This window comes from Protopterus annectens, chromosome 9.part0, assembly GCF_019279795.1.
Source record: "Protopterus annectens isolate FY-2018-M chromosome 9.part0, PAN1.0, whole genome shotgun sequence".
In the NCBI taxonomy this organism is placed as follows: domain Eukaryota; kingdom Metazoa; phylum Chordata; order Ceratodontiformes; family Protopteridae; genus Protopterus; species Protopterus annectens.
In genome coordinates this window covers 1,731,762,594-1,731,785,174 of record NC_056743.1, presented here as the reverse complement: position 1 = coordinate 1,731,785,174, position 22,581 = coordinate 1,731,762,594, and positions in this window count along the sequence as shown.

Here is a 22,581-nt window from a genome sequence, read left to right as displayed (position 1 = left end):
TGAAAAAGGGGGCACAAAGAGGGACAGACAGTAGGTAAACAAGCTTGGGAAGTGCAGGACGGGTGTAGGGAAGGTCCATAGCTGCCCATTTCTTTAACAGCAACCGCTGTACATATGCAATGAATTTGGAGTGAAATTTGAAACCTTCCACCCCTGGGAGAGGGGTGAGGACAACAAAGTATGCTGTACTGCCAATTCTAATTATCAGCTTACATGTCCAAAGGACATGTGTGCGAAATGAGCAGCTATGTATGGGGCGTACTTTTTTTGTGGGCACAGATTGCCCTTTTTTTTTTTTTTTTTTTTTTTTTTTCAGGTGAGAGTGGGAAGTGAGGTAGAGGAAGCAGGTATGTCCGGGGAGGTAGGTTGGGAAGGCAAACAGACAAGATGCATACAGGAGCGGTGTATGACACATGGGGGTGGGTGAACACAATTGATGGGGTCAGATGTTTGGAAATCGCAAGCCCATGAGCCCACAGATGGTAACAGTGGAACTGAGATCCCCACCCATGGGCAGTCACCACTGAACCTTCACAGCCCCGAGGGTGGCTGTGCTGGGGGCTACATAGGACAAGCAGGCTCACCCATGAGACGCGCCACTCTCACCTCTTGCTGGCATAGGGGTTCAGTGACTGAATGCTGGATCTCCCTATGCACCACAACCTGGACCCTTCAAAGGGTGACAGGTGGCCCTTCTCCGCCCACGCTTGCACGGGGGGGGGGGGTGAGCCCCATCCCCTGCAGTGCTTCCACCAGAAGGTGCACAGGACCAGTGGAGGAGGGGAGCCCGGGCTGGGCACTGGACCTGCTGGTGCCAGGTGCACTCACCAGCTGAGGAGGGACAGGTGGGTCCGCTGGGACCGGCCTTCCCATACGTTCTGTGATTAGGTGTGTTTAATTACAACATAAGCAAAACAGCATTCCAGATTAGTTGTAACAGCATGCAGTAATATTGACATTAACCCAACACACCAAGGTTACAACATTTGAACAGCAAGCATAACACATGCATATATTGAACCACAGTGGATATTCCAACAGCATGCAGGGATGTTTGGTAGCAACAGGCCACCATGACTGTGGTGTTTAAACAGGGCACATGCATCAATGTGAATGCAAATATTTATAGAACAATAGGACATATGCCCCAACAAATATTTAAGATTACACATACCCATTGAGGTGTGGAATTGCATGGTTTATGCACATACAGTAGGGTGTAGAAAAAACTTCGGTTAACATCTTATAATTACCTTTTCGTCTGCACTACATTCATAGTGACTGCAAGTGTATATCCCCTACATGTATTATTACACTTGCCACCATACATTAGGTTGTGTAATGGGTTTGGCTAGTTCAATATATGCCTGACCTATATCTGACATACTAACTGTCCAGGATGCAGATGTTACTGCTACATATTTCTTGATTGCATTTATATTTCTTTATCTACATATCTGAGATGTTTTCACATGACATTTTCACTTCGATTTGTACAGAACCCTACATTTCTTGACACACACTCACATTTCTGGGGAAAAATAACATGCTACATATGTGCCAGATTTACTTATTTATGCCAGCCAGTAACTGACTGTTGTGGACTGTATATATGTTTCACAGCTACTAGCACTTCCATCACCCACTTTATATGGGACTGCACAACTCTGGGTTGCCAGCACCTTTTCAAACAGTACTGTTTGTATAATGCAAGAGTACAACAACATTTCAAACTCTGTGACACAGACACACTCTGGGTTTTAGACCTTTATTAATGACATTACATACTTTTCCACAGGCTCACTCCTTTATTTGTTTTAATGGTGTATATGGGGAACATTTTCAAGACATATTATACCTTTATTAATAGGTTAGAACACTCTTTTTTCAGGCTCACTCACTTATTTTATATGACAGTGCCTGCAGAGATATTATTCCAGACATATGTTACCTTTCACAATGGGTTACTACACTCTTTTTCTGCCTCTCTGATGTTTTCATCTGACAGTACATGCAGAGGACTTATTCAGTCCATTTTATGGCTGTATTATTGGACTACAACACTTTCTTTCATGCTCTCTCCCATATTTTATATAACAATACATGCAGAATAATCACTAACCTGCCTGGTGGCACAGCCTTAGCAGCCTATCAGCATAGGCTTGCTGATTTGCAGCACGGTCACCTGCAGCTGTGAAGTAAATGAAGGGATATTGAGACATACCTATCCATTATACATACTCCATTATCAATTCTTACATACTGTATTCCATGGCTACATACTCAGTTGTGGGGCATCCCGCATCCCATGGGCCTCCTGTATCCATTGGTTCAGGTGGTCTTGCTTTCATCTATTCAGGTCTGCATGGTGGTGATGGACCTGCTCACCAGTCTGAGGAATGCCTGTGGCACTGGTGAGGTCACGAGCTTACGAGTTCCAAGCTTCTGCCTTGTACTCCGTCCCTTGGAACTGGCCCTGCAGGAGTCTTGACTCATGATGGTGGACAAGGAGCCAAACCATGTATTTTGACTCCTCAATGCCCCAATGTTGTGCTCAGAAGTGTGTTCCCTTTCCAACACCAGACATTCTAACTGCAGATGTGAGCTATAATCAGTTATGGCATGTATTCCCAGCTGTAAGGCTTAAATATGCCGCATTTCCCGCACTTTTTTGTGATTGGCCATTTTGTAAAATTCTCGGCTGACTGCAGACCTGCTTAGTAATAGTTAAACTAACATTAGTAAGTATATGAATGTTAACAGTGGCTGTTTCCTCTATATTGTCATGGCTTAGTGGTTCTGTACTTTGCTTGTGATGCACAGAGTCCTGGGTTCGAACCTTGTCATTCAGTTTATTTTCATACTGTCCAGACAGACTAGGGGGTGTGGCTGCATTTAAGCAACTTTGCTCCTCGGTGCCCTACGGTGCCTTGGTTGGCGTGGCGTGCACATCTGCGCAAACACATTGCGCTGGGTAAAGCGCTATTAAACTATGGGCAACTCTATTGCGCTGGGTAAAGCGCTGTTAAACTATGGGCAACTCTATTGCGCTGGGTAAAGCGCTGCTTAACTGCAGGCAATTTTATATTGGGATCCTTTAAAATATTTATTTTGTTCACTGATACATTGGCCATTTCACTGCTTTTTAGTTATGTTTAAACATATTTGTTAGGTATTATTCCATATACTGATTTAAAAAATAAATACGAAAGGGAGTGGTGGGACTCGAACCGTGAATGCCTCTTCTTTCTGCAAATGCTCTACCATTATGCTATTGCTATTTGGTGTGATTTGCATAAACATTCTTTCTTATGCTCTTCCATGTCAGAATTGCTAACTGTAGCTAAGCAATGGGCATACCCGCGCACACACGTGCAAATACGGGCAGCTATTTTGGGAATTTAAAAAAATTTATGTTATGCGTTTTAGAACTGTGATGGGGGTTTACAATATCAGACAGTGAGGTGTTGGGTGCAGGGACATTTGAATGGACTCGCTCTTGTTTATTTGCTTTTATTTTGAACACTTGCAGGGGCGTGGACATTTAGACTGCTTGGCAGTTGGACACGCCCCCTGCTTTCTTACTTGGTCCGTGTAAGACTTACGGTTGAGTCAGCGAGCCCTCATGCATATTCATGCACGCTGACATCATACCGTTCAACTGCAGCCTCCGAGTAAGACTTATTAAGTCTTACACGGAGGATTTGTGAATCCGGGGATTAGTCAATACAGTATTCATTTGTCAGAATGTTGGCTGAAATTCTGTGGTTCACAGTAAATAATATATTTTGTGTATCATTAACTATGCCAGTATTACAGTTGCCAGACTGTCTTCATTACATAGCCTTCTCTCCTTCCAGGTGGGGAACTGCTAAATTACACATGATGTCTTATATTTGTTTGTATGTTGGGCTTGTGTGTTGTATCATGACTCTCAGGCATCCAGGATTTTGCTATGCATTTTCTCTGTTCCTCTAACAGCTTGTGGTACTCTAGCATGTTAAGAGGGAATGCATTTGCTGGGTTATGGTGGGCACTGGGGTTTCGGAATTCATGTTCTTTAGAGGAGTGGTGGCATGAACTTTTGTTCTAGCAGCCTTCCAAGTTTCTAGTGGCACTGGTTAGGACCTTAGGGGTTACTGTCACAGTATGGTTGTGATTTAAATAGCATTCCCATTCATAACTCTTATCATTTCATGGTTTGGATGTTTTATCTCTCTAGGAATATGGAATAGCTGCTGCTTGATGGTGCTGTCAGCATGGAAAAAATGAATTGGTTTAAATTTTCTCTTTTCTCTGCTGTCTTGGTAAATAAAGTAAAGGCATCTGCATGTATTGCATTTTAGTTGTGATTTTTTTTTTAAAGGACATGGACTGAGTAATGGCTGTGTGGAGCACGTGCGTAGTGAGATAAATGGTCATGTGTTATTTTTTTTTGTGAGCTATTCATAAGTGGTTTGCAGCCTTGTCACCATTCTGTGGGACTCCTAGTGGAATTTGTTAGTGGGTTATATGGTAGGTCTTCTTTTGACATTTGTTTCACATTATTGGGGTGGTCTTCTTATTTTGGAGATGGCAGGTTGAGAGTTAAAGGCTATGACTTGTGCATTTTCCTGTACATTGTGCAGATGAAACATGTTAGTATAGAATGGCTTTTCATCTGTCCTTGATTTTGCAGAATGTTCTGGTTTCTGTCATATTTTTATACTGTTGATTTATGCTTATCATTCAGAAAGTGCCTGTTGCTCTGTATTTTAAGTAGCAATACTTTAACGACCATCTGGTAAGCTTGTCTGAGATTGTAAGATGCAAGTAAGTTTTAATAAGCATACTGTTAATGAATTGCCAACATTGAAAGCTGTTCTGTTGTTGCCATGCAGAGAATACTTACATAACTAGATAACATATAAGCTTTGGATATTGAAATGCATATGACAGTATTTGTAATAAAGGACAGGATTACATTATTTTAAGAGCTCATTACAGGCTTTACCTGCAAACTAAACAGAATGCCAATCTATAATGTGTGGTCCATATCCTGTGCAGTAATCTGTTAAGCAATGTATGTCAAGCTTGTTTCCTGTTTGCTTTACATGTTTTACTTTGATCATGTTTTCCCCATGAAACAAGTAGATAGTTGTTGTCAGGTAGCAGGTCTTTTTTGGATAAGAAACATTTTTATAAGTGGGGGTATCACAGAGATTGTTACTTTCAGCATGTTACTTGGTACTTTAATAAAGCTGAATATAAATTATTATGCAGTGCAAGGAGAAGTGGTTTGAGTTGAGTGCTGCTTGTTTTTCTTATACTTGATTTTGACTGGCATTCCAGTAAAGTATTTAAAAAGTAATTTATTTTTTCATACCTCACAACCTTTTTGTTTCCATCTAGATATTACGTAAGCTGCCATGCAGCCAATGGATTGAAATATTTTTTTTCTTCTACACTTTCCTTTTTTCTTGATTGGACTCTCATAATGATGGTTTGGCACCCAGGGCATCGTATTTAATTAAAGATGCAGTTTTTGTGGTTTTGATCATAGCTACTCCCCTTTCTAGTTGGCCACACACATTCCCATTGACCCCACCCATTCAGCTGTCTCCTGCAGCCTGCCTTTGATTTGAAGTTACCAGCTGCCACTGCAATCAATCCATCCCACAGTAAGTCATCAATGACTAAATCAATTTTTTTATATGTAACAAAAATCTCATTTCTGGACACCCTCCTGTATGTACTGGAATCACCCAAAATGTCTAACATCTTGCCTTTGTAGATAACATTATTTATCAAAACGGACCCCCCTCCCTTATCCGGTTTCATGACATGCACATTTTGGTTCTGTTTAAGTTCCTTTAGGACCAACTATTCCCTAGCTGTAAGGTTATATTTAAACCTATAGGAGGAAGCACAAATAGCCTGTCTTAATTCTTTTTCTACTACCATTTCAAAATTTTTATTCGGGGGTATAGAGGTGGGTTGAAGTCACTTCTTCTCTTTAAAATCTCTGAATTTTTCTCTTTACCTGTACCATCAAATATAACATCAAAATTTAACTTTCTAGTAAAGGTCTTAATATCTAAAATCACTTTTTCAGATCACATTTGTTATTAGGAATAAATTTAAAACCCCGTGCTAAAAGATTAAAGTAGTCAACCTTCAGGTCTATATCTCAGGTCTAACATCTCAATAGCACCTCTACTAAAACTCAGGTCTGCCAAGTTATAATTAACTTTTGAAATAGATTTACTTACATTTTTTCTACAAATGCACATTTTTTCACTAGTATAAATATGTATTTTTATTAATGTTATCAATTTTATTACAATACACTATTGAGACATTTTATTGACATTATATATGTGATTGTATGTACAGTTTTCACATACATATTTTTATTATTGTTTTTAGGATGTAATTACCATGTTCTGACAGGTGGCAGCACTTGGAATTTAAAATGTCTTTAAATTGTATTGTTGTTTTATTGGTTATTTTTTGATTGGGGGAACTATTTAATGGGCCTTTGTTATGTAATTTATTATTCTGATGAAGTTCTTGTGAACGAAAATGTATTTGGAGTGTTATCAGCGTTATTGGTGTTTTGCTCATCTATCATTTGGTGCCATTAAACCTTGAAGAAACTGTGAACCTGAGTGCTTCCTTCCTGCCTGTTTTTCTTCTGTTCTTTTTCTAAAAGACTTGTATATATTTTTCTGTTGTGGGGTTCTAATACAGATGATTTGTGCAAAATTGTAAAATAATTAAGCAGTACCACACATTTTTATTAAAATTCAAATTTCCTAATCTAATAGTAATATTAGCTTTATTTTATATCAGGATAGGAAATTTACTAGATGGCAAATTATGCACGAGTGTATTTAGGAAAGAGACATGTGTGACTATACTTATACATTGGACTAGTATGCATCTTCATATTTTTAAAAATATTGAAAAGGGACAGATGATATGCTATTTTACATTACTTACCAAAGATGAACAAGTATCTGAAAAATTAGATTGTTTGATACATGAATTTTCTGAGAGTGGGTATGACTACACTCAATTAGAGAATGAATGCCTACTATCCATATGTGCACAGTCCTCTGAGGCAAACCCCTTTTTTTCATTAACAGATAGAGAATCCAGTAATCTTAGGTTAAGATTTACAACAATATACATATATATATATATATATATATATATATATATATATATATATATATATATATATATATTGGTCCACTTTGTAAATTCGAAATAATGAAATCTCGAATGTCAGTATTTCAAACTTACAAAGCCACATACTCACATTTCCGAATCCAGCAGAAGAGCAAAATTCAAAATACCGAAGCATAGATTTGAATTTCTACTTCTGGGGGTATGGCATGTGGATGTTTTGGTTAAAATTTGGTAAGTTTTCTGTGTTGGTTAGGTGTTTAGTGTGTGTAAGTGTGTGTTGTGACTGTTATGTGTGTATTTGAGAGACTATAAGATGTGTGTGTGAGTTTTGTTTTTGTTTGTGTTTATGCAATCTCGGTATTAGAATATATACGTAGCTTACTCCCCAGCTTATATGTAGTTTAGATGAGTTTGTTTGATTATTGGGGGGAGTTTTGTGTATGTTTATGTGTGTACTGTATGTGTAGTGTAATTACGGGATTTTGAATTTCGCGGTTGTGTGTTTTCAAATTTTTGAGTTGTGGTTGGGTTTTTGGCTTTGTGATTTCAAAATACTAAAATTCGAGATTTCAGTCTTTCAAAATTGCAAAGTGGACCCATATATAGATATATATATATATATATATATATATATATATATATATATATATATATATATATATATATACATAATTGTACAGTTATATCCTATAATTATTGCATTCGCCAGCAGAAATTATTGAAGAATGTACTTGTTTTGAGTATAAAGGAATTAATGTGGTAATTTTTCAGTATGTATCAACACAGAAGGAAGTTACACATGCAAATGTCAGCAAGGATTCCAGTCGAAGTCTGGAAAGGATAATTTCTCAGATGTAGCCTCTTCTGGATGTGTAGGTAAGGACATTATGTAGTTGTAAGGCAGGCCACTTCCTCAAGGACAAAGCTTTATAATTCTGTAATTTTGTACAACTACAACAAATGTAATCAGCTCTTGAATTATTTATGTCTTAATCCACTCATTTTCACTTAAACTGATAGCTTATTAGCATAGAGATGATGCAATGCAGTAAAACATAATCCTGTATATGATGTCAGTTACATGTCTCACACACACACACACACACACACACATGTGCACTCATGCTGTCCCATACCATACACACCTTCAGGCAGTTCAGAGGATCTCCAGTTCACCTGCTGCATGTAGGATGTTGATGTATGATTGGCATTGCGACCTGATGTGGAGGGAGCATTAACTCTACAATGGAAACATGTTTCTGTAACTGCACAAATGTTGTTGTCTTGAAGAGTCAGGAAGGTCTAAAGTTGGAAAATGTGTTGTTTATTCTCCTGGCATTCCACACTACTACTGAGATATTACCCAAATTCCAGTGAGACATCTGTCATATGACTTCTGTGCATCAGAAAGGCACTATGGAGGAAGGAAATGTTTTAGCCAATATGGACACATGATTCCCTTGTAGTGATAAGGCTCCATCTGCTCCCACACACACAATGCACGTCATGCATTAAGATCCATTTGCTCCTGCAGGGGACTGTCTATGCATGCTTGCTCTTTGTATAGTGCACACTGCATTTTATGTGGACAAGACAAATAGAAGGTTGCTGGATATCGCTACAAAGTGGTAGGAGTCTTTTTCTGTTGACTATTTCATACTATGCAGATAAACATACTGAAGTCCATTGAACTGAAACCAATTTTTTAACCATTTAGTGAAGCCAAATATTTTATCTTCGAATTCAGACATCATTCTTAGTGAGAGTGAAATATTGCTCAATGCAAAGGCCTTGCATTCTCCTCCAGAAAGTGGTTAAGTCACCAAGGAGAAGAAACCAAAACAAATCTGAAGATTGATGTATTAAGGATCCAAACACCATAAAATTCAATCAGTTCATTGCTGAACAGTGATGCAAAATAACCTGCTATCTCACATAAGCTTTCACTTGCTACTAGATGCATGGGAAGGCAACAATGTTTCTAACAAGGACAACATTCTTCATAGTAGTTTCTTTTTCTAAAAGATTTGTTGTATATATTTTGCTGTTGTGGGCTTCTAATACATATACTTTGTGCAAACTGTAAAATACTTAAGCAGTACCACACATTTTTTTAAATTCAAAATATCCTACTCTATTAGTAATATTAGCTTTCTAGATATCAGGATATGAAATTTGTGAGGTGGCAAATTATGCACGAGTGTATTTAATCAAGAGACAAGTGTGAATATACTTCTACATTAGACTAGTATGCATCTTCATGATTTTAAAAATATTGTCAATGGACATATGATATGCTTTTCTACATTACTTACCAGTGATGAACAAGTATTTGAACAATCAGACCATTTGATACATGAATTTTCTGAGAGTGGATACGACAACACTCAGCTAGAGAATGAATACCTGATGTCCATAGGTGCACAGACCTCTGAGGCTAAGCCCTTTATTCCTTAACAGATAGAGAGCCTAATCATTTTAGGTTAAGATTTACAACAATATATATATACATATATATATATATATATATATATATATATATATATATATATATGTATATAACTAAAATTAACCGCACTCAAAAAACGAACGAAGAGAAGAAATTTTAACTAAGAAATGAACTTCATGACAATAACAGCATTCAAAGAATAATCGCACCAACAACTCTTGTAGTACTTTTGCGCTTTTGTCTTATTTATTATCAAGACTTCTTCAGAAAGACATGTTTCATAACTGTGACCAACCATTTTCACTTTGTTTAAATACATTACTTGTAGCAGTCCATTTCAATTAATAACAGTTCCTTTCCAATAGTAAAGTGTGAACAGTTAAGGGGCTGTGTGCATTTTCATTAACATTACAATTGCAGTTACATAAGATAAATTGGTCAGACAGTAATAGCCTTCTGGTACTGCTTGCATACTAATAGGGATTGTGTGCAAACAGGGATCATGTGCAAAAAAAAAAAAAAAATTGGGAGGGGAAACCATGAAGGATGAGAATCATGCTATAACAATTCTAATATTAACACCCAGATTGGTTCATCCCTAATGGGATGACCCAGAAATTAGGTATAGTTTCTTTGCATCACTAATGAGTCCATGCCTCCAAAGGTAAGTAAAGAAGGGCATGGATGAAGGTGGAGGAGTCAGGTGGAGAGTCCTATTAAGCTTGTGTATCAGTTTGTGTGTAGAGAAATGTGTGGGTATGCCATACGAGGGGGGAGTGGGAGGAATGTGGTGTGGACTTGAGGGGGGCTGATTGAGGGCTGCCCAGGACATGGAGTGTGGAGCTGGGGTTTGATGGGTAGGAGATTATGGGTCAGTGCAGATGGTACTACCCATGGGCTGGTTCGGATGGTACCGCCCCTTGAATAGCTGCGTGAGATGTGAGACCAAGGGGTGGGTTGGTGGGGTCGGTGAGGACTAGCCTGGTGACTGGGAGCATGCGTGTAGGGGGTGAAGGCATAAGTCAGAGAGAGAGGAAACACATTATATTCACTTGTACAGTTGTAAACCCATAAACACATTAAATCAACTTGCACAATTGTTCAAACCCTATCACATTTCAATCTCTATGCCTTCTAAGCACACATTTGATGTCCAGGCTTACGCTGAGTAAGAGAGAGAGGAAACACATTAAATCCACTTGCACAATTGTTAAACTTTCAACCCCTATCACATTTCAGTCTCTATACTATTCATAGGTTCATAGGTAGGTACTAGGCTATTGGTCCTGGGGCCTATACAAGCTGAGCCAAAAAGGTACCCTGGCTTTTGCCACCCAAGAAAATTATTTTCCTGTGCAACTGTCGACCAGTGCCACAGACGTGATCCCCGGGGTAAATTTCATATTTCCCATCCAATCATAAAGATTTTTCTTGAAGAGTGCTAATGAGGAGCTTTGTTTGATATGGATAGATAGTTTATTCCAGAGTATGGGAAGTCTCTGGGACAGGAATCTATCCCTCTGGCATGTTCTGTTTATTGTGGTGACAAGGTTTACATCCATAGAGCGTGTCGCTCGGAGGGATTGGGATTTCTTTAAGTGGAGCATATCCAACATCTCTGGCTTTGCCATAGCTTTGTATGTTAGGCAGAGTTCACCTCTGAGTAGGCGATGTGCGACGGAGTAAAGCTGGAGTTTTTTGAGATGGTCTGTGTAGGACATCTGTTTGAGGCTGGTAATCCTCTTTGTGAGGTATTTCTGTGGCCTTTCCAGTTGTTGTAGATGTCTTGTGAGGTACCTACCAAAAGGGGCGTTGTACTCTATAATGGGTCTAATGAGTGATGAGTAGAGCGGAACAATTACCTCTTTTTTCTGGATGAGAAACCTTTTTTGATGAGGTGTGCCATGTAGAAGGATTTCCTGACAACTGTGGTGATGTGATTATCAAAGGAGAGACTATTGTCCACCCATGTCCCAAGGTCTCTTATCACACTTTTGGTGTTAAATATACTACTGCCTATGTTGTAGTTCATGGGTACAGAGGTTTTACCAAAGGGGGTGACAACGCACTTTTTGGCATTAAGGTCATGGCTTTGACAACAGGCATCTGTCTCAGTGAGGCCCTTTTGTAGGATGTCCACATCGTTAGGAGTTTTGATTATGGTTCCTAATTTGCAGTCATCTGCGAACTTCATTAGTCACAGACCTTCTGTGTTAGCCTGTACTTCAGAGAAGTAGATGCCAAACAGGAGAGGACCCAGGACTGTACCCTGTCTGAAGTTGGATTTGGAGTCTGCTACTTTCACAGTGTGGGTTCTGTCAGTGAACCAGTTGGCAACCCATCTTGTGACATAGGGATTTATACCTAGTTTAGTGAGTTTATCTATAATTCCAGAGTGGAGGGTGGTGTCATAAGCCTTGGCAAGATATAGATAGGCTGTGTGAACCACCTTATCCTTGTCTACAGCTTTGGTGACTGCTTCAAAGAAGTCTATCAGGTTTAGGAGACATGATCTGCCTTTTACAAACCCGAACTGGGTGGGGTCCAGAGTTTGGAGATTACCAGTGTCTTTGTTTATAAGTTTCATGATGATACATTCCATGGCCTTGCAGACCATACTCGTCAGGCTAATGGGGCGGTAGTTCCCAGGGTCTGTGATGGCTCCACCCTTGTGGAGTGGGATAACAGTTGCTGTGTGCCATTCAGCAGGCATAAAGCCTGAGGTGAGGCTATGATTGAACATGGTACTTAGGTGGGGTGCCAATTTGTTCTGTAGTTCATGTACAATGCAGCCTCGGATGTTTTCTGGTCCCATGGATGCTGTGTTCTTGGCTTTGGAGAGTGTGGTTTTTACCTGTGCAGCCGTGATTACAGGAACTTTGCATTCTTCCGGTATAGAGATGGGCTCTTTAGGGGGTGAGAGGGGGGTAAAGTTAGCAGTGAACCTATCTGCCAGGATGTTGACAATATCAGTTGAGTCTGTATATTTAGTGCCATTGTGCTGTAACTCAAAGCAGATCTGAGTGTTGCCATTGAGATTCTTGACATAGCTATAGAATGCTTTGTGGTTGTCTTTAGATTCAACTAGCTTTGGAGGATTTTATCAGGGATCGCAGCTACTTACTGAGGCTGACCAGGGAGCTCCTCCACTCATGGGATTTTACTCTCTTTTGCAACAGTTTCTTCCTTCTGCTGTACAGTTTTTTTATGGCAGGGAACCACCAGATTGGCTTCCTTTTTTTGGAGGATAGCATCTTGGTTCTGTTTGGGATAGCACGATCCATGCACTCATGTAAGTGCTTATAAAGTGTAATTGAGTAGGATTCAGTAGTCATAACTGTATTGCCCATCTGCATGGGTGTCATGATGTTCACCACTTCTGTCTTAAGAAGCAAGGAGTTGGCTTTGGATAATTTTTTTACCATGGTTTCCTTAATGGGTGGTGGGGGCAGGATGTGGATATCTAGGGTAATTAGCTTATGGTTGGATTGGACCAATGCAGCATTGATGTCAGGTGTGGAACACTGGTCACTCATGCTGGCAATGACTAGATCTAGTATATTGTTGCTGCTGGTGGATGTGTGGATAAGTTGATCCAGGGCATTGGAGTTTATGAATTCCAGAAAGTGTTGAGCGAATGAGTTGGTACATGAGTAGTTTTCACAGTTAATGGTGGGGTAGTTAAAATCGCCCATTATTAGGGTGTTTGGTTGACCCCTAATATTTTCCAGTACATCAAGAAAAGAGGAGTGGGAATCCTGAGGCATGATGGGTGATCTGTAGCAAGCTACAATTTGGATCAGTTTTGCCCAGAGTTAGTTGCACTTGGAAAACCTCAGCTGCATTATGCTGTGCAACTAGCCTGGAGGTGTGGATATCCTTAATGAATATGGACACATCTCCACCTTTGGTGTTCTGGTCCAAGTTACATGGCCGAAAAGTGTGGTATGAGTTATAGCCTGGTAGTGCAGGGGTGCTCTCTGGATCCTTGAACCAGGTCTCAGTCACTGCACAGATATCGATGTTCTCCATTTTAAGGAGTGCCTAGAGTGAGTGCATTTTAAGATTTAGACTTCTAGCTTTGAGTAGCATCACCCTCAGTTTTTGGTTGCCTGTTCCTGTTACAGTGGTGAATTTGTCATTTGAACCTTGCCTAAAAAAGGCACTATAGGGGCGACAAGAACCTTAGCCAGTATCTGGAATTCCAGGGGTGACAGGTGCAGGCCATCTCTGGCAAAGCATCGTGGTCTGTTGACCATGTCGTCCCAGGCAGACAGATACTGGATCCCTTTAGAATGGCACCAGAAGCTTAGCCAATTGTTGAAGTCAATCATTTTGTCCTTATACTGCGGCATCATTCAGGGTGATGGCAGAATGCTACTCAGGGCTAGGGTCATACCTGCCTGGGCTACAAGATCGGAGAGCTCTTCCATGTCTCTTTTCATGTAGTCCAGGGAGGTACATCTCAGGTTGTTTACAACAACATGGGCAATGAGAGAGTCATATTTGTACTTGTTGTGGAGTGACCTGAGTGTGTGGGTTACGTGGCGATTCTGGCACTCAACAGGCAGCTGACCGTAATCTTCTCCTTGCTTAACCTGGTGAGTGGGACATCAGTGTGCCTGACTACAGAGTCACCTATGACTAGTGTGTTGGGTACATTGTTTTGCCTTATTGACTGTGGTTGAGAGGCACACTGAGTCTGCGGGCTATGTGCCATTTGGTTTGTGTTGGGGGATGGAGGTTGCTTGCATTTCTGCTTTGGAGGTCTCTGTTGCTCAGACAGATTATTATTGAGAGCCTCTGCGAATGTTTTTGTGTTACTATGTGTGGATTTTGATGGTGTAGATTTAGTGAGACTATGTGTTGAGTGTGGTGTGGTGCAAGTGTTTACCTTCTCCTCTTGACTGTCAAGTTCAGTCTTGATTAGAGAGAGCTTTACCTCCAGTTTGGCTAGATAAGTGCATCTCTCACAGGTTCTAGTGTTGGATGGTAGGAGGAGAGGGTTGTCTGTGTACATGAAGCAATTTCTACATTGCCCCAAGATGCCCAGATTCATCAGATACACAGGACAGGACACTGGGAGCTGACCCTTGGACATGCCTGAATAAAAAAACTATTTTCCTCTAGATAAGTGAGGAAAGTGAGTACAGGAGCTGTTTTTCTCTAAGCAAGTGAGGAAAGTAAGTACCAAAACTGTTTTCCTCTAGATAATGAGGAAGGTTGAGTGCTGTAGTAATTAGTAGGTTTTTAGTGCTTACAAGTTCTGAACAAGTGCTGATCACGAATAAGCAAATTCAAGTGCTAAAACTAAGAACCTGTATCTGGACTAAACTAGTTACAGGAAAGGGGGAAAGTTCAAATGCGGGCTTTTAAATCAGAAAGTTGATAGAGATGGAAAAACTGCCCAAACGGCGAATAACTACAATTTCTGGGCCAGAACCACTCCTTATGTGGTAGATAGGTTACCTAGTGCTTACCACTAACACTGATAAGCTAGAAGGCTTCCCTCTAATACAGAAAGCTTGGGAGGGGGGGCTCAGATGCTTACATACAGTCCTGGATACAGCAAATCTGAATCTGGACTACACTAGGTTACAGGAAAGGTATTTATATATATATATATATATATATATATATATATATATATATATATATATATATATATATACATATATATATATATATTTATACAGAAAAGTAGCTAAAACAGCAGTAAAAACAATTCACATGCAGTGCAAGCCAGCATACACGTATGTAGCAATGTTAGGCCAAACAGTTTAAAAAATGCAATTAAATTAAAAATGACTAAAAACAAGTGCAGAAGGTGTATATTAGGGAGAATGAGGTAAAGAGATGGAACTGGGGGTAGTGTCACAGATCAAATCTACAGTGGGGGCGGGCAATTGTAAAATCCTCCAAATTTAAACAACAAGACAGGAATAGGGAGCGTGAGTATGGGAAAACCAACACCTTCAGCAGAGATCTGAAAAACTATACAGTGAAGCAAAAATAACAGTGCACAACTCTGAAGTCAGCCAGCAATGGTATAAAATTAGTCAAACAACAATTACCAGTACACAACTCTGAAGTACCAGAAAAATATATATTCAGCTCTGTATATCTCCAGATAGTTTGAAGAGCACTCTTTCAGGACACAGGAAGGGTCCAGCAATGATATTAAGTGCACATTTAATGTTCAGTGTTTCGTTTAGACCTGGATAGACAACAGCTCTCAGTTCTATCTGCCATTTTAATTCCTGTACTTGCAGGAATGTGTCCATGTCCTCTACAAACTCTGTTATTTTTTCCAGTGCTGTGAATTTGAATTCTGTGATGTTTGGGCACATAGTGCTGTGTTTAGCCAAGGCATTCAAACTGTCCTGTTTTTGAATTGCTGCAGTGTGTTCTTTAATACGGTTACTCAGCTTTCTGTTTGTTTTGCCGATACAGAAATTCCTGCAGTGTTCACAGATAGCACAGTAGACTACATTTTTTGTGTTGCAATCATCGTGGTCATGTAGACGGACAGTTCTGTTGCAGTGCGGGAAGGTGACATTGTTGCCTTTGTGTATGTGTACACAGGTGACACACTTGCTGCAGTCAGACATTCCAGGTTCTATCAATACTTCATTCTGTGAGGATGGGCTTTTATTCCTCTCAAATGCACTGCCAAAACAAGAGGTTCATTTGAAACAGAAGTTAGTGGATATCCCAAGTAACTATTTCAGACCTTTTTCTCCTTCCATATGTCCATATTGTTGGTGATGACCCATCTGATTCTGAACACATCTGTGGACATTGGAAGGGGGAAACTCGCCACCCAGTCCTTTTTGTTCAGTCCATTCCATGCCCTTGCTGTGAATCCCTTTTCCAAGATCGGTAGGTACCTGGAGTGTCTGTGTTGTATGATCTCTTGGAACAGGTTATCCACTAAGTACTCTCGGTATTTCCTTTCTAAGAACAAGTTTCTGAGGTAAAAACCTTCCTTGGTGAAAACCTCGTCCCTAAAAATGAGTCTGGTCTTTTTCATGAAATGGGGATGCTGGCTGCTGAACTCTAAATAGTTATTCCTGAAAGTGGGCTTGCGGTAGATGTTGGAGTCAAACTGTCCACTTTCCAGGTCTATAGTGAGGTGGATATCCAGGGACTGAGTGGTGGTTCTGATATGTCCTACTGTGAGGGTCAAGAAGTTCAGACTCTGGAAAAGGGTTTCCAGAAAATTGCTAAGAGAAAGTCTGTCCCCCTTCCATACAAAAAAGACGTCATCAATATAATGCCTGGACATTATGGTGTTGTTGAACCCGGGCAGCGATTCAACCTTATCCATTTCCCTGGCACTGAGGACTAAGTTCGCTTATGCCGGGGACATTTTGGAACCCATGGCTACCCCTTTCTGTTGGTGGTAAATCTTCCCATTGAATTGAAAGAAGTTATTTCTTAATACTGCTTCTGTTAACCTTCATGCAGTATTAATCTTAGCCCTGCTTAGGTTGGAGTGCCTGTTCAAGTACCGTCTAGTGAGGGTCAGTCCTTTGGTATGGGGGATGTTTGTGTAGAGTGCTTCTACATCTGGAGTGACCAGTAAATATTCCCCTCCTTCCAGCCTTAGTTTGGAGATGTCATTTAGAAAAGCCCAAGAGTCCTTGGTCTAGTATTTGCTGTTCTGTACAATGGGGTTGAGGATGTTCTCCACATATTGCAAAATCTTTTCTGTTTTTGATCTTCTGTTCGATACCATGTGGCAGAAAGGTGGATTTTCAGGGTTTTGCCTTTCCCCCCTACACACACGCTCCCAGTCACCAGGCTAACCCCCACCGACTGCACTCACTCCTCATGCAGCCATTCAAAGGGCGGAACCATCCAAATCAGTCCACAGGTGTTACCATCCACACTGACCCATAATCTCCTAACCATAAAACGCTGGCTCCAGACTCCATGTCCTCAGCAGCCCTCAAGTCAGCCCCACCCAAGTCCACACCACATTACTCCTACTCCCCCCTCGGATGGCATACCCACCATTTTTCTACACACACAGACTGATAACCCAGCTTAATAGGACTCTGCACTTGACTCCTCCACCTTTGTCCATGCCCTTCTTTACTTACCTTTGGAGGCATGGACTTATAAGTTACACAAAGAAATTATAACTAATTTCTGGGTCATCCCGTTAGGGACGAACCAATCTTGGTGTTAATATTAGAATTTTAACAGCATGACTCTCATCCTTCCTGGTCCCCACCCCCCCCCCCCATTTTTTTTTTTTTTTTGCACACGATACCTATTAGCATGCACATGGCACCACAGGGCTATTACTGTCTGACCAATTTACCTTATATAACTGCAATTTTAATGTTAATGAAAATGCACACAGCACCTTGCCTGTTCACACTTTACTGTTGGAAAGGAACTGTTGTTAATTTAAATGGACTGCTAGAACTAATGTATTTAAACAAAGTGTTACTCACAGATATGAAACATGTCTTTCTGAAGGAGTCTTCATAACAAATAAGACGAAAGTGCTAAAGTGCTACAAGACTTGGTGTGATTTACTATTCTTTGAATGCTGTTATTGTCACAAAGTTCATTTCTTAGTTTTATATATATATATATATATATATATATATATATAGTTACAAAGGATCATGCACTGCCATATTGTACAAATCTTTCATTTGCCAGCAGAAATGATGGAAGAATGTCCTGGTTTAGGATATAAAGGTAGACAACTATTAAAACCAATTACTATGTTATTAGGAGCAGAACATTGCAATCAACAATAGATTTAATCAGAAGAAAGGAAATTTTGCATATGGAAAGTGCAAATGGTGAAAAATGTATTTTATGCCCTAATAATTTTACATGTCCATTTAATGGGAAATTATATAAATCTAACAGCTATGTAGTCTGTTATTCTACTAATATAGGATATGTAGCACTTTGTCAGGTGTTCTCTGCATTTAATGTGGGCAGGAAAAATAGAAAACTGAAGGAGAATATCTGTGAACATCTTTCTAACATAAAATGCAAAATAAACACCTGAGCATTATCTAAACACATATTGGAGTCAGATTCTAAACATGTCTTTTAAGTTAATAATACTTAAATTGGTATCATTAAGTAAAATAGATAAAGAAACTAATGAACAGGACTGAATGTGTAGAGTATAGGTGGATTACAGCTCTAAAAGCTGACGTAACCAGGATTACGTCATCCAGTTAGCTTAAAACCCACACCAAAAAGTAAGCAGCAGTTGTAAAGTGGCTTTACATATGAAAAAGCAATTAATATATTACTCAGTATTGAATATTTATGTAATCTAATGTAATCAATTACGTTTTAATTTTCTATCTTTTTATTGTCCATCACCTTACTGAACTCTAACCAACACATCTGAAACTTGAGCAGTATATGAGTCTCTCTTTTTGTGTATATACCTCTTTGAGAATGATGAATTTTTTAAAAAACATGAAGAAGCTTTGGGAAAAGCTTGTTTGAGCTAGTTGTTTATTTTGTAGCACTGTTTCAAATTAAGCTGATTGGATTTTATACAGTTTTATGGTATTTGAGTCTTAATACATTGGTCTTGAGATTTTTGGGGGGCTTTCTACTCCTTTCTGACTTGAGGTTTTCTGGATTGGCTTGTTTGTGGGCATCGAACATATGGAGTATCCGTCCTCCTTTATTTGTGGGTTAAGGAAAGAAAATGGGGAGAGAGAGTTTGGCTTAAAATAATCTCTGATACCACATTAGATACATAACAAGAATTGGTACTCATGAAACCCTGTTCCTTTGGAAAATAAGGTAGCGTTGACTCATCATATCAACTTGTAATTCTGATACTGTTCTTGAAGAGGTCAGAGCATCATTCTCTGAGCAATTCCTTATACATTTTATGCTTAAAGACACATAGCCTCAGGGAAGGGTGCAAAATATAATTTTTCTGCATCTCTAAAATTGTGAACCTTTTTCCCATTTGTTTGACCTAAGGGTTGGAAAAATAATTCTCAGAATCCGGAGGACAATTTCTGCTTCCATTACATGAGGGTGCAAAGCATTTCCCCCAGGATAAACATTTGGTTATTGAAGTCAGCTGTGAAAAAGTAGCAAGTTAATTGCTGTGAATTATTTCAGCCTATTTTTTTCCCTGTATCTGTTGTTTCATTTTGTCATTCACATATTTGATTTGGCATTTCAGCTTTTGGCCATACAGTATTTTGACATGCAGTGTCAACATAATAAGTTTATAAGTGAATGAGTTCTTTTGTTTTTCATATGTGTAGCTATTTTATATAAGCTTTAAAATGTTCAAACATCTCTGTTTTTTATATGTAGTGTCTTATGCCTTGTGTATAACTGCAGCAATGTTTGAAACGCAACACAGCCTCTTTACTATTAATCTATCTCTCTCTTTCTCTCTCTCTCTGTATCCATATATATATATATATATATATATATATATATATATATATACATATATACATATACAATTTTACTTTTTGTCATGCCTCTGTAGGACAGAGGGATAAAGCTCAAAGTATGACGTACATACCTAGATTGAAGTAGCAGTCAGCACAGTGGAGGAGCTGCCAGGGTAGATTGAATAAATGACTGATATTGGCTCATCCCTCCTTTGGTGTGTGTGTCTGCGTGTGAGTGTGCATTCAGTCTTACCATCTGCATGAATGGCATGAAAAGGTTTATGTATCTCAGTGGGCAGCATGTACCAGACATGCAGGGAGACATGCATGCACTCCAAGCTATGCATTGCAGATTAGCCATATGTGGGATGAACAAAAAACATTTCAGACATTATTGAGGCATGCTAAGCTGCTGCAGGGGATAGGTTTAGCATAATGGGGTTAAGGTCTTTACTTTACAGACACAAAGTTCAGGGCTTGATTCTGACCTTGTTTTCTACACTTGGCTTTAAATGGTTCTTCAGAGCAGTTAGCATTGTGTTCACTTATGAACATGTAAATCAAGGGAAAATATTCACTCAACATGGCCCGCTACAGTGACCTACTATGAGCCTATCTTTCAGTGGAGAGTCTGAGAACTGCAATGGGGGGATGTGTAGTGCAATAATCAGGTGCATTTTTGGAAAAAGCTAGAGAGGTAGGTGCTTAATAGTCAGCAGGCATGATTAAAAAAACATGTTCTATTTCTTTGGTGTACATGCAAGCACCTTTTGTTAATTGAAGAGTATGGTAAAGTATTCTTTTTCTTTCTGTGTAAAGTATTCACATAATAACTTAAGATGTCTTGGTGAGAAACATTTTCATTTTGAATTTTCATGCGTTATAGACAGTAATTTTTTTTCTTCAAAATACAGATGTTGATGAGTGCAGTACAACAGGAATCTGTGGTAATTTTTCAGTATGTATCAACACAGAAGGAAGTTACACATGCCAATGTCAGCAAGGATTCCAGTCAAAGTCTGGAAAGGATACTTTCACTTCTGTGGCCACTTCTGGATGTGTAGGTAAGGACATTATTGCTCTTATAAAGGCAGGAAACTTCCTCAAGGACAAAGCTTTATAATTCTGTAATTTTGTACAACTGCAACAAATGTAATCAGCTGCTTGCATTATTTATTTTTTCACCCACTCATTTTCACTTAAACTGATTCCTTATTAGCAAAGAAACGATACAATGTAGTAAAAAAAAATCCTGTATAGGATGTCAGTTACATGTCTCACACACACATCTGCACTCCTGCTGTGCCATACCATACACACCTTCAAGCAGTTCAGAGGATCTCCAGTTTACCAGCTGCATCTAGGATATTGATGTATGATTGACTTTTGTGTTCTGGAGTAGCAGGAGCATTACCTTTACAATGGAAAGGTGTTTCTGTAACTGCATAAATGTTGATGTCTTCAAGATTCAGAAAGGTATAAAGTTTGGAGATTTTTTTCTTAGTCTCTTGGCATTCCAAAGTGCTACTGAGATATTACCCAAATTCAAGTTTGCTATATTGGGATGTCTGACATTTGACTTGTGTGCCTAAGAAAGGCATTACGAGGAAGGAAATATTTTAGCCAGTATGGAATTACAAACACATGGTTCCCTTCTGGAGACAACACTCCCTCTACTCCCACATACAATGCATGTCATGCATTAAGATCCATTTGCTCCTGCAGGGGGTATCTATACATACTTGCTCTTTGTAAAGTGTGCACTGCATTTTATGTGTGCAAGACAAATAGAAGGTTGCTGGATATCCCTGGCAAAGTGGGTAGGGGTCTTTTTCTGTTGACTATTTCATCCTATGCAAATAGACATACTGAAGCCCCATAAGCTAACACCAATTTTCTAGGGAATTTGTGAAGCCAAATATTTTATCTTTGAATTCAGGCATCATTCTTTGTGGGAGTGAAATGCTGCTCAATGCAAAGGACTTGCATTCTTCTCCAGAAAGATGTCAAGTCACCAAGGAGAAAAAGTCCAAAACAAATCTGAAGACTGATGCGTTAAGGATCCAAACACCATAAAATTCAATCAGTTTAATGCTGAACAGTGATACAAAATAACCTGCTATCTCACATAAGCTTTCACTTTCTACTAGCTGCATGGAAAGACAAGAATGTTTTTAACAAGGACAACATTCTTCATATTAGTTTCTTTTACTAAAAGATTTATTGAATATATTTTTCCGTTGTGGGCTTGTAATTGTAGAATAATTTAGCATTACCGCACATTTTTTTTTAAAATTCAAAGTATCCTACTCTATTAGTAATATTAGGTTTCTGGATATCAGGACAGGAAATTTGTGAGATTCAAATTATGCACAAGTGTATTTAGGAAAGAGACACGTGTGACTATACTTATACATTGGACTAGTAAGCATCTCCACAATTTTAAAAATATTGTCAAGGGATAGATGATACACTATTCTACATTAATTACCAATGATGAACAAGTATCTGAACACTTAGATCGTTTGGTACATG